General features: G+C 44.2%; 1 protein-coding gene across 7 annotated transcripts in view; it reads left to right on the forward strand.

The window, feature by feature from the left end:
- Positions 1-11878: 11878 nt before the first annotated feature.
- NUMB (numb homolog (Drosophila)) overlaps positions 11879-12067 on the forward strand; it is a 205435-nt gene continuing 205246 nt past the window's right edge. For 4 of the 7 annotated variants that reach the window (XM_011949606.1, XM_011949610.1, XM_011949608.1 and 1 more), the window contains exon 1: positions 11879-11984. The gene's annotated coding sequence lies outside the window, so the exon portion shown is untranslated. The remainder of the gene's footprint in view (positions 11985-12067) is intronic. The other 3 variants (XM_011949609.1, XM_011949607.1, XM_011949611.1) reach the window with 3 other exon arrangements.

Here is a 12067-nt window from a genome sequence, read left to right on the forward strand (position 1 = left end):
CTCCAGCCTGGCGAACAAAGAGAGATTCCATAAAAAAAAAAAAAAAAGAAAGAAAGAAAGAAAAGAAAAAGAAAGAAAGAAAAAAAGAAATCTGCATCTTATTCTGATAAGCAAATCTGAATATTTCCTTCCAAAACTAGCACCTTGTTTTAAATGCCTCCGTTGATTCATCCCTAAGGTGGGAAAGACTTAGAGATCTCAGAGAGGACTCTAAATGAGCCAGGGACCAGAGGATTATTGTACTGCTTGATTTGATCTGTAGATTCAGGGTCTAATGACTGCGCTGGAGTCTGTTCCCATGTTGCAAGGATACCAGCTGTATCTATTTGAGTTGTCATTCATCAACCAAGCAGTTTGACAATTAGGACCGTAAGGATGACCAGGCTGGGTCAGACCTATCCAACAGGTTAAAGGTTATTCAAGTTATTCAAGCAGTGGTCCTCAAGCCTGGTTATAAATCAGAATCACTTGGGTGAGTTTTGCAAAAATATACAGACCCCACTCCAACCTACTGAATTGGAATACCAGGAACTAGGAGAGAGACCTGAGACTTTCACACAGGACTAGGGTTGAAAATGAGGAGTTCAAGATCCATCCAGTTTTACTCATATATGGCTCTGCAATTCATAAATGTGCCCTGATTTTTTTTCCTGTATTCTGATTGTATTCCTTCCCTGGGTAATGAGTGCCATGCATTTACTAACTACAGTTTGGAGTAGTCTTCCTTTATATTGGTCCTAAGCTTAACTCTCCTGGAACTTTGCAAGAGACATTGAAACCTAAGGTTTGGGGATTTGAGAGATGAGTTCATGTTGATCTTACCCATGCCACTTGTAATATTATAGGTTGAGCTCTCTCACAGAGCTTGCTTAGCAGTCACAAGTCCATTCTTGAGATTTTTCTTAGTTCACAAGGAGCTCTGGCTTTATCAAGAGATCCATTCTGCACAAGCTAGACAACCTTTGTCCACTTTGTGTAATAGAAAAATAATATCTGTTCCTCTGATGATCGTGACCCAGGATGATTGCAGCTTAGGTCATTCAGGACAGGTAAGCACTTGTTGCCAGCTTAGATTAAAGTGCTGTTCTGAGTCTAGTCAGCCTGTTTGCTTTGGAGAGACCAGGAAGGGAAATATTCTTGCATTTAAGGGCTCAAACACGAATATATTCATTTGGAATGATAATCTAGATGGTTCATAGAACAGAGACCAGAGGAGGGAGTCAAGTGGAAGTATTTGTGGTAAAGTATAGATGGAAATAAATAGAGAAGGACTAGGGTTATGTACCTATGTACCTGTCAAATAGAAAGAAAAAAGATCTGGTTTAAGCACATCACATTCCTTTAAAAAAAAAAAAAAAAAAGGCTAAGTGTTTCGAGGTGAAGAGCCACAATTGGGGTGATCATTTGGGAATCCCCAAGTATTCTTTGGTGAGTTAATGTTTCTAAGTTGCCTTATGCACACGTGAAAGAGAGAAAGAGAGGAGAAAAAGGGAGGAGAAGTGTCAACAGGTCACAGCCTGTACATCATTCCCCTAGGCAAGTTAGGCCTGGCTAGAATCAGTCTGCATAGATAACTTGCTGGAGCCTGGCTGGAAATTTCTATACTCCAGTGATGAGATTTCTGGTTGTATTCCTAAGGGACCTCACAATTGACCCTGTTCTCTATTGATGTTCTTAAAAAACTGGTCTTCAGGAATTGGTCTGCCCAAGATGAAAATACCGTAGCCTCTGATTCCTAGGAGCTCAAAGATGCTCTGACTGCTCTATGATCAGCCCTCAAAGTAATGATAGCTTTTTCTGGCATTTCCTTTCATCTAGAGATTTCAAAGTATCTCCCAAACATGTGCCCATCCCATAGGCAGCTGATTAAGCCACATCTCTGACATCTTTCACCCGGGTCCTCCCCACAAATTGGAGACTGAGCTAGATAGAGTGTGAACCTCTGATTCAAGGTCTCACACTGAACGCCCACTCTCTCTCTCTTTGCTACACAGTCTTAGGCAGTTTGTGGTTCTCCCACAGGGCGTAGCTCTGTGTAGGGGCCTGTGTATCAGATCTGCCTGCTTCTTTGCCGTCATCACCTCCCACTATTTACATTTCTGGGTTCCCTGGTGTCTCTGCAACTGGGCTGTGCCTTAGCTGTCCTGTACGTGAGAATTGTTGGAGAACCTCCAAGGATTCTTCATGTCTTGTCATCCTTCATCCCAATTCATACCCCCCACCCATGTGTCCCACCTCTCCCCAGCCAGCAAAGTACAGTCCTGTGCCCTTTGGTTTCTTCTTCCTTCTCCTCTATTTCCATCCTCTACTTCCATTGGTAGAAGAAAGAGGAATCACAGACAATGAGCTTGTAAGAGAGAGAGGAGTGGGAAGGAAGAGTCTTTTCTCTTGGGTTGCCCTCTTGTTCCCAGGGAGAGGGCCAAGACCATGAAACTCGGCCTCCGTGGGAGGAGGAGATTAGCAGGATGAGTCTTTGCCTCCATCACCCATCCTCAGGGTGCTGCTGACTTGTTTCTGCTAGAGGCGAGATGACTCAACGCAGACCCTTGATAGGGAAATCTGTCTCAGAGGCTGAAAGGAAAGCAGCAGAGGGCCACCACTGGCCTTGTTCTTTAATTTTCATATCAGAAAGATTTCACTGAGTTTGGGGAAATGGAGCTTAATTCTCCCTATTCCCCAGTGTTGGCAACTCCAAACAGAATTTCCCGAAGGAATGACCCTGTCCACAGGAGCCCAAGAGAGATGGGCAGTGGGATTCCAAATTCAGAGTGCAAGAATAGCCCCCAACCTGGTGGAGACCTTTATTTAGTCATACTCCACCACTGTGCTTTTGCCTACTAATTACTATAACCACTGGTGATCATTATGTGATAATTAGCACATGCCTTTTTTATAACTCCCAGAGCACCACCCCAAAATAAGTGATTGTGTCAGGTGGTAAGGCTGCTCCTAGAGACAATTCCTGACTCACTCATTCATTCACTAAATATTTAATGAACTACTGTGGGCCAGGCCCTATGCTAGGCAGCTATGAGCAGGAAGGTGGTTGTCCCTGGTATTATAGTGCCGACGTGTTGCTGGATGGATAGGCACTCAGCAAGTTTACCCACGGGATATTTGTATCCAAAGTGGAAGTGCAGTGTGTATAAGGGGGGCACCCAACCCAGTGTGGCTGGGAGAGGGATATCAGGAAGCTTCCCCTGTAATAGTAACTTTGAAGATGAGATCTGTAGGATAGGCAGGAGCTAGCAAATGGAATCCAACTTAGGGTAAACCTATGCTATTTATATGAGTTCCCCAAAACTTAAAGTTAAACCCAAAATTGCCTCTTCATATAAACCCTCCAAAGTAACTAATCGGCTATGCCAACTACAGTGCAGCCAACTCTGCTTCTGTACAACGTGATGCTACTTTGGAAAAGTGTGAAATCCTACTTAAGTGGAAGGTATAATTATTGCAGAGTATTTCAGGGAAGAAGATGGCACCAGGGAAATAGGCATGAAAATCAGGTTCTTCCATTATTTCCACAACCTGGTCTAATTCTCCATGCCCTTGGGATGGCCTGGGTCTGTGATAGGAAATATGTTTTTCTGTCTCCATTTAAGCAACAACATCCTTCTTATCAGCTGCTCCAGTGAGGAAGACACTGATGTCCTTTTGCAGGAAACTAACAGGAAAAGAAAGAAAGCTTACCACTAAATACACATCCTGAGGTTAAAATGAAATGGCTGCTGCTTTGACTGCAGTGTAGGAAAGGGCTGAATAAATAAATACACCATTCCTATTGTATAGTCAGACTTCCTGGGGGCGAGTCCTCATCTCTTTACCCTGTCTTTCCCTTCTAAAATCCACTCACCTGCCAAGGGGCAGAACAAAGTTTTCTCTGGCTATTAACAGGTATGGAAACATACAAGTCTCCTCTGTCTCGGACACAGAGGAAACACAGAATAGGAAGGACAGAAAACCAGAGTAACAGGAAGACGAACTTGATATTGGTGTACACCTCCTCTTCATGTTTACAGAACTTTCCCAGTAACTTCTGCTTTGAGCCTTTCTGTGTACAAATCTGGTAATGTTTGAGAACGTTCGGGAGAAGAAAGGGCTGGGGCTAGTGCAGCGCAGAAAATCATTCAAACTCTGTAAATCACAGCTGCACAGGTGACTTGATTTAGAGGGAGAGGTGTAAACTGTCATTATCTGTGAATACTGAGCTCTAATCCTGTAGCACTACAGTGGAGACAACCGAGAGAAGATGATTCCTGATCTGAAAACAATCCCAGCCTAGAGGATCCTAAGGCATTTCCTTGTAAGGGTTATTTTTTTCTGTGTGGAAAAGAAACGAAAGAACATGTGCAAATATAGGCGAGAGAAGAAGAAACAGAGGCAGAGACAGAGAGAGAGACAGATAAGTTGCAAAGACTTAGATCTTTCTCTTTCTTTCTTTCTCTCTCTTTCCTTCCTCCCTTCCTTCCTTCTTTCTTTTTTTTTTCTGGACAGAGTTTCGCTCTTGCTGCCCAGGCTGGAGTGCAATGGTGCTATCTTGGCTCACCGCAACCTCCGCCTCCCAGGTTTAAGTGATTCTTCTGCCTCAGCCTCCCGAGCAGCTGGGATTACAGGCATGTGCAACCACGCCCGGCTAATTTTGTATTTTTAGTAGAGACGGGTTTTCTCCATGTTGGTCAGGCTGGTCTCGAACTCCCAACCTCAGGTGATCTGCCCGCCTCAGCCTCCCAAAGTGCTGGGATTACAGGCATGAGCCACCACGCCCAGCCTGGATCTTTGTATTTCTACGGTGTTTTTAGTTTAAGGATCATTTACACTTTAGGAGGTTTTTGTTTTTTCTGCCTTTCTTATGTAATAATTATGGGTGAGCCCTGAGAAATGACTCAAAGCCAAAATAATGGGGTTTTCTTGATTATAGTTCCTCATTTTTCCTGGCAACAGGCCAACCCTCAATATCCTCCACCTTTATAAGGAAGACAGCTTCAACCCAGCCCTTAAGGGTGACTCCAGCCTCTTAGTGATCTTTCTTTCATGTTGCAAACTGGACTCTCTCTTCCAACTTTCTAATTGCAAAATTGCTCTTTATTTTTATCGGTTCTTACTACTTCCAACCCAGGTGTGAAAACGTCTTCTTGGACACTCTTATCCCATCTGTAGGCAATGTGTAGATCCCTCTTTCTCTCATTCTTAGTTGAGGATTGACTCAGTAGACTGCACAATGATGACCATATTTTGAAAGGGACAAAGGTCACATAGCCAAGTCTCTGGTCATTCTCCCAGGCACAATCCCTTCTCTCTGGATTCTGGTTAGGGCCAGGCTCAGACTTTTGTGCATGTAGGAGGTGCTGCCATAATTAGCCCATTTTACTGGTTTTGGGAATACCCTTCTTGGTATAGGGCAGGCAAGAAATTAGACTGTGTTCTGGCTTTGGTGGTCATATTTTATGAACCCCAAATCTGGAATTGTGCTCTGGCGAATATAGGGTGCTAATGGAAAAACTGAACAAAATATATGGAAATAAGGCCACCTTGGAAAAGTAATGAGAGTTCATAGTATTTCCTTCCAGTAGCTTGGAGAGAGTATCAAATATCACACGTTTATTAATAATTTTTTTTCTTTTTTTTTTGAGACGGAGTCTCACTCTGTCTCCCAGGTTAGAGTGCAGTGGCGCCATCTCGGCTCACTGTAAGCTCTGCCTCCCGGGTTCACGCCATTCTCCTGCCTCAGCCTCCTGAGTAGCTGGGATTACAGGTGTCCGCCACCTCGCCCAGCTAATTTTTTTGTATTTTTAGTAGAGACAGGGTTTCACCGTGTTAGCCAGGATGGTCTCGATCTCCTGACCTCGTGATCCGCCTGCCTCGGCCTCCCAAAGTGCTGGGATTACAGGCGTGAGCCACGGCGCCTGGCATTAGTTAACAATAACTAATGATTATTGAGCATTTATTACATGTCAGGGTCCTGAATTATGTATATTATTTCATTTACTCCTCATAAAAGGGTTCTTTCTAGGAGCTAGGGGAGAAAACCAGCCACTATATACTCAATAATAATATTAATGGTAATAATAGTTATATATAACGGTTATATATTACATAACATGCTGGCTCTGAATTGAACATATTCTCTAATTTGATTTTTGTATATTTAAAAGCAAACACATATATTTCTTTTTTTTTTTTTTTAAGAGATGGAGGAGTCAGTCTCACTATGTTGCCCACGCTGGTCTCAAACCCCTGGCCTAAGTGAGCCTCCCAACTCAGCCTCCCAAGTAGCTGCCGCTATGTAATCTCAAATTTAAATTTTAAACAAACCCTAGATATTATTATTATCTTAGAGTAGGCTGCTTCTAAAATAGCTCCGAATGATTCTCTTGCTGGTCTTTACATCCTTGTGTAATCTCCTTGAGTGTGGGCTGGACGTAATGACTTACTACTAACTCACAGGATGTGGCAACAGTGATGGGATGTCACATCTGTGATTGGATTACAAAAGACTATGCCTTCTGTTTTGCTATTACTCTCTCTGGTGAGCCCTCTTTCTTGCTCTTGCTTGGTTGCACTGATGCAGTAAGCTGCCATGTTGTGAGACGCTCTACGAAGACGTCCATGAGGCAGGGCACCGAGGAAGGCTTTTGGCCAACAGCTCCTGGGGAACCAAGGCTTTAGGAAGTGAGTCCTGCCAACAATAACCAGGTGAGTGAGGTAGGAAGCAGATCTGTTCCAGGTGAGCTTGAGATGACTGTGGTCTTATAAGAGACCGGAAGCCAGAGGGTTGACCCACAGAAACTGAGATGATAAATGTTGTTTTAAGCTACTGAGTTTTGGGTAATTTGTTATGCAAGACAAGATAGCTAATACATATCTCATTTTATAGATGAAGAAAATGAAGCTTTAGAGTGATGAATCAATGTTCCCCAAATTACACAGTTGGTAAATGGCAGAGCTAAAGCTTTTGGAACATATGAAGTTCTAGGTTCTAGATTCTGAGTTTAAGTCTGCTTTCTCATGAGGTTCCAAGTCATTGGGACACTGCAGTTCTAGAAGAATTCTACTCTCTGAAATCCTTGGAGTGTAGCCATGTTTCCAGGAAACTCTTTGTGTGCATGTAAAACAGAGATGGACAAAAGTTTAAATGGTGCTAAGTGCTTTCAGTCGGTCCACTCCCTGCTGCAGAAGAATGGTTGATCCACCCATAGATCTGGTGATAGTAACCAGGAGCTCCAGTCAATAGCACAATGGCAGAACTGAGAGCTACAGTCCATCCATTTTTACAAGTACTCAAGCCATCTTACCCACAATATGTAAAGCAGGTGGAAGGGGGCATACTCTTTTCTTGAGGATGAAAATGAATGCATTTAGTAAGGAAAAGGCATAGTGTGGTATTTAAAAATTACACGAGCTCTGGAATCAGATAACAAATGGTTCTGCCTGAGAGACCAGAACACCTCCTTTCACTGATTTTTTTTTTCTTCCCATCCCTGAAACACAGCCTTGAACTTTGAAACCACAGTGCCTTGTTCCAGCGTGGAAAGCAGCGCAGCACTTCCCTGTGGTGAAAGCACCCCAGCTTGAAAGGGTAAAAACACCTTCTCCCAGATAGTCTCCCTTTGTTTAGCCAGTGCTTTTTGCCAGTGGTCACCTTAAGGAAATCAAACGAAGGTATGAGCCTTGGTTGGCTGCATGAATCCGTCCTTCCTTGTCAGCTTTGCCCAGAGCAGCAGGCTTTGAGCTCTGGGAGGATTTCCAGGTGGCAGCAGAACAACGGTCCCATAGGCTGGAGCCTGGCACGCTTTCCCTTTTAACCAGTGGCAGAGTCTGCACTTTGCTGGTATAATTATGCAACCTGGTGTAAAGTCCACATGGGTGGCAGTAGGAGGTAGGCGAGGCAGGACGGTAAACTGGCTCAGCACTCTGATTGGGCTTCTTGACTGTTTTTCTAGCTTTTCTTACCCTTTTCTCTCCTGCCCCCTCATCTCCTCCTCTTCCCTCCTTTTCCCTCCCTTTCTCTCTAATCCCTTCATCGTTGTCAGCCTCCACCCTCAGGGATCCCTAACTCAGGAAACTATGTCTTATCAAATATTTTGGCTTGCCTCCAACTGCTAGTGGCAGGCAACTCTGGCCCTTGTCTGCTATCTGAGTGATTTTCTTCTCCACCGATTGTTTATTTCTCTAATCTAGTTGGAATTGGAATCGTGCGTAGAATCCAAAGGAAAAAAATCCAAAAGCAAAAAATGGATCCTTTCTCTAGTGAGACTGCCCCTGTGGGCTAAAATAGAAATGGAAGGAGACTTGGATTCCTCTCCCTTGAAAAGTGACATTATGAAAGAGCAGGAGAAACAGCACATTGGTATACAGGAAAGCCCAAGGCACACTATATCACTCCTCAGATATTGGACATCTCTCTGAGTCCTGTGTTTTCTGCTTAATTGGGATTTATAAACGCTATTTTTGCCCCGAGGGTACCTGCCATTTTGGTCGTGCCCAAGTGGCTCTGAACAGACACCATCTGCAGGACCTCCACAGCCAGCTATGCAACATGAAGCTGCAGACTCCCAGACTCCAGTGTTCTTGCTTTCTGAGAGGGAGCCCTGAGAATGGTGGAGAAGCACAAAACACAGGAAAGAAAAGAGAAAAGCTGGATGGAGTAATTATATGATAGGGTTACCTTGTGCACGTGAAAGCAAAATGTAGGATACAAGCAATAACCCCTCCGGTACTGCAGTCTTGGAAAACACAATAGCCTTCTGTTATTTCAAGGCATGTTCCTTAAAACCTTCCTTAAGGTTTTCCCGCTTCTTACTGGGTTGTAACGTATTTATTTTATATGTCCTTTCTTAACTGATATTCACAAAGAACAGGAATGATAGATGTGTGTGTATGAGCAAAAGCATTTATGCATGCTTTTTTTCTTTTTTCTTTTTTTTAGCGTATGAAATAGCGGCTGACTTTTGTGACAATTTTCCACCTAGTTTTGTGATAGTAATTTTGCTGCGTTCCTAAACTTAGATGGCAAGTCCTCTTAGCAAGGCTGGCCTAATTCTATGTTCTTTACGGCACCTAGTCACTATGGCTGTGCAAGAGCCATTATTACCCGAAGTACCATAATAAGGGTCATGCCCTCCTATGACGTTATTGTTTCCTATCTGTCAGGACATTAATTGTCTTCTAACTTGCTCTAAAATTGGTAGCACGGCACACTGCCAAGACTAGAGAGAAGCAAGCTGCTGGTGATATATTAAAAGGCTGTGAAAAAGGACATACTGGTATTTGCTTTTTCTTGGGGCATCTTCACATTTGCATTACTTCATATGTTATGGGATGTTAGCTCAGGCTTGCCTTATGTCTTGGCGTCTTTCTTATCATGGTCAATGTCTGATCTTTCCTTCAGCTGAATGATTCAGACATCTCTAAGTTATTTTGGCTTTTCCACTTTCCTTTCACAGGCTTTTTGTGAGTCATTGAATTGAATGGGAGGTTATTTCTAAATTGGAAGGTGAGGAAGAGAGGAGGGGGAGGAAAGTTCCGGAAAATAACTAGGAAAAGGCACTTTATTGTTATGTATAGTTACTGGAGGAATAATTTCTGCTTAGTTTGGTGATAGAAGTATGTACTTTATTTAAACTTGACTAAAAATATAGGCTAGAAAATAGACAATATTTTTCTGAATAATAAACCATACAGTTTTAGACTCCTTGTAGCTTGCTCTGCAAAGAACAAGGAGGTTAGTAAATAGAAGAAATATGAGACATAGAGTTAGCAGAAAGAAGAAAGGGACAAAGCACAAAATTTCCAAAGTCCACATCCTTGAGGGGAATGCCTCCTTGACAGTGTCTTTTTTTTTTTTTTTTGAGACGGAGTCTCGCTCTGTCTCCCAGGCTGGAGTGCAGTGGCCGGATCTCGGCTCACTGCAAGCTCTGCCTCCCGGGTTTACGCCATTCTCCTGCCTCAGCCTCCCAAGTAGCTGGGACTACAGGCGCCCGCCACCTCGCCCGGCTAGTTTTTGTATTTTTTAGTAGAGATGGGGTTTCACCGTGTTAGCCAGGATGGTCTTGATCTCCTGACCTCGTGATCCGCCCGTCTTGGCCTCCCAAAGTGCTGGGATTACAGGCTTGAGCCACCACGCCCGGCCAAGTGTCTTTTTTTTTTTTTTTTAAGACAGAGTCTCGCTCTGTTGCCCAGGCTGGAGTGCAGTGGTACGATCTGTAGAGACAGGGGTTTCACCATGTTAGCCAAGATGGTCTTAAACTCCTGACCTCAGGTGATCTGCCCAGCTTGGCCTGCCAGAGTGCTGGGATTACAGGCGTGAGCCACTTCACGGCCTGACAGTGTCTTAACCTGTCCCTGGGTGTTATGTTTCATGACCCATGGGTTTATGTATCATAGGTGGAGTTGTGAGAAGGTACATTTAAATCTGATTTAGAAATTGAAAGAGTAATCAGACCAGCATTTTGTTATTTAGGAGCAGGAAAAGTGGGTGGGGAAAAAAAAAAAAAGAAAAGCAAAAAGCTAATGATGAATATATTTCTAGGAGCGAAAGAGTTTTTATAGCAACACCAGATTTCTCAAAAATGCCTACTGTGATTTGTACCCAAGTGAATAAAAAATGCAATCATTTATTCTTGTGCATTGTGCCAAGTGAGGGGAAAAAACACACACACACACACAACCCGGCGATTCGTTCAATGGCCCTAATTTAGACTGCTAGGAAGAGAGGTTTAGAAAAAAAAAGAGAGACAGAGAGAGAAGCTTTTAAAGTATCTAAAACTAGTAGGGCTATTTAAGAACTGCTGAACAGAAAAACAAAGTAAGTGGCAGTGAGAGGTGGGGGGAAGCAGAATTCTCATTTCCAGAGCATCACAGGGTATATATAATGTGGCCCGCTTATTAGAAAGTTGCGAACCCGGCGCGGCGGCTCACGCCTGTAATACCAGCACTTTGGGAGGCTAAGGCCGGCGGGTCAACTGAGGTTGGGAGTTCGAGACCAGCCTGACCAACATGGAGAAACCCCGACTCATGCCTATAATCCCAACTACTCGGGAGGCTAAGGCAGGGGAATCGCTTGAACCCGGGAGGCGGAGGTTGCAATGAGCCGAGATAGCGCCATTGCATTCCAGTCTGGGCAACAAGAGAAAAACTCCGTCTCAAAAAAAAAAAAAAAAAAAAAAGTTGCTAATGACTGGTCAATTGGCAGGGGTCAGCCAGGAGTGGATCTGGAAGCTGGAGAACTCTCAATACGCCACTTCAGTTTATTGCAACCGAAGTTGACTGATTTCTGCTAAATGAAAGTTTGCGCTTTGCCCTTTAGCATGGAGGCGCCTGGAAAGAATGAAACTGGGTGCATTGAGACCAAAGAAAAGAAGGGGACATTTTTATCTCTCTGATACCTTTCTCCCCAGGGCTTGGAAACACTTCTTAAACACAACCTCTGATGTTGGTGTTTTGTAAGTACTACTCCTATGAGTAAAGCTAGCAGAGATAAGCTTCTCCTTGCAGGAAGGGAGCTGGAGAAGCGGAAGAGTTTACAGAGAAAACTCTACAACAAAGAGTTAACCCTTCCCGGGTAACCACGGACGTGAGCGTCTAACCCTCCTTTGCTTCCACTGCGCAACCAAACTATGCACAAGCGTGAATCAACCTTAGCCGTCACATCTCTTGCCAGTTAGCTTAACAGATACTTTTAGCAGCCTATCATAACTTCGAATTGCCCAACCCTCAACCAATTACAACTAAAGCTTGGGCTAGGACGCTCCAGGTCCGGGCGGGGGCGAATACCGGGTTTAGGAAAAGGGGCGGTAAAGAGCGATGACGGGCGGGTAAGCCAAGCCAATCAGAGAGGAGAGCTGCCGCCCCATTATCCAATGGATAGGTTAGAAGTATGAAAGAGGGTGGGCCTGTTGTCATGGGGGAGGTGGTGGCGCTTGGTGGCCACTGGCGGCCGAGGTAGAGGCAGTGGAGCTTGAGTTGGTCGGGGGCAGCGGCAGGTGAGTGCCGGTAACGCGGGTCAGAGATTTGGGGGCCGTTGCGGGGCGGAATCTCCAGCTCAGCACTCCGCAGGCGGAGGCCG

Source organism: Colobus angolensis, unplaced genomic scaffold (assembly GCF_000951035.1).
Source record: "Colobus angolensis palliatus isolate OR3802 unplaced genomic scaffold, Cang.pa_1.0 Scaffold3, whole genome shotgun sequence".
NCBI lineage: Eukaryota > Metazoa > Chordata > Mammalia > Primates > Cercopithecidae > Colobus > Colobus angolensis.